At 43.0% G+C, this 1243-nt stretch overlaps 1 pseudogene across 1 annotated transcript; it reads right to left on the reverse strand.

Moving 5' to 3' along the window:
• Positions 1-6: 6 nt before the first annotated feature.
• Positions 7-774, reverse strand: LOC105552451 (annotated as a pseudogene). The gene has a single exon (XR_001008010.1). The product of XR_001008010.1 is annotated as a 60S ribosomal protein L7 pseudogene (transcript).
• Positions 775-1243: the final 469 nt, after the last annotated feature.

Raw genomic sequence — 1243 nt, forward strand, 5'->3', positions numbered from 1 at the left:
TAGACACCTTAGTTCATTCTTCTAATAAGCCTGTTGATCTGGTCCTCCCTGTTGCCAGCATCTTCACCTTCTACAAAATGGGTGGTCTTTTTCATCATTCCACCTCGTGGAGAAGATCATTTGAAGGGCCACAGGAAGTTATTTGCCTCTTTGAAGCATTTTCCAACAGTATAGGTCTCATGAATCAGATCCTCCATGCAGATGATACCATATTTACCAAGAGATCGAGCAATCAAAGCGTTATCTGTCAAAGCAATTCGCTTCTTATTGATTTTGCCATAACCACGCTTGTAGATTAGCTCATTTACTGACTTCAGATTGGGGTATCCCCATGCAATATATGGCTCTACAATCCTTAGCACGTTAATTGAGGCCTTGTTGAGTTTCACAAAGGTTCCATTGAAGATTTGACGAAGGCGAAGAAGCTGCAATACCTTTCGGACCTTTGGGCTCATGCCATAGATACCTCTGATCCTGATGACAAACGCCAGTTTGGGTTCAGCAGGTACATAGAAGTTGCCAGCTTTTCTTGTCATCCTCGCCATTCGAATTTCAGTTCTGTACATCTGCCTATCTTCCTTGTGATAGTGTTTCGCTTTTTCATGGATAAGCTTCCTCCTTGCCTTTCGAAGCATCTTTTGGGCAACCTTCTTTCTCAGGCGCTTGATCTTCAGCTCTGCGAAATTCCTTCGCTTTTTCTTAAGGGTTTCTGGCACAGCAGGAAGCGTCTCCTTCTTCTCTTCTACACCCTCCATGCTTCCGGCCAGAAAAAGAGCTGCTTTGTTTTTCAATTAACCCCATATACATTTTTATTTTTCTCCTTATAGCTTTTTCTCCAGAGTACCTTTTACAATCTAACATGCTATTTACGAATTTGTTTACGTTTGTTTATTATTACTAGAATGTGTGCTCCAGGATGGTCAATGTTGTCTGTTTTGTTTACAGCTGTATCCCTAATGCCTATGATAGCCTGGTACATAACGTGCAAATAAATGTTTGTTGAATGAATTTTTTTTGGGGGGAGGTTGGATTTTTTGGAGACAGAGTCTCTCGCTCTGTCGTCCAGGCTGGAGTGCAGTGGCATGATCTCAGCTCACTGCAACCTCTGCATACTGGGCTCAAGTGATTCTCCTGTCTCAGCCTCCCAAGTAGTTGGGGCTACAGGCACCCACCACCACGCCCAGTTAATTTTTTGCATTTTTAGTAGAGATGGGGTTTCAACATGTTGGCCAGGCTAGTCTTG

The sequence above is a fragment of the Mandrillus leucophaeus genome, unplaced genomic scaffold, assembly GCF_000951045.1.
Source record: "Mandrillus leucophaeus isolate KB7577 unplaced genomic scaffold, Mleu.le_1.0 Scaffold558, whole genome shotgun sequence".
In the NCBI taxonomy this organism is placed as follows: domain Eukaryota; kingdom Metazoa; phylum Chordata; class Mammalia; order Primates; family Cercopithecidae; genus Mandrillus; species Mandrillus leucophaeus.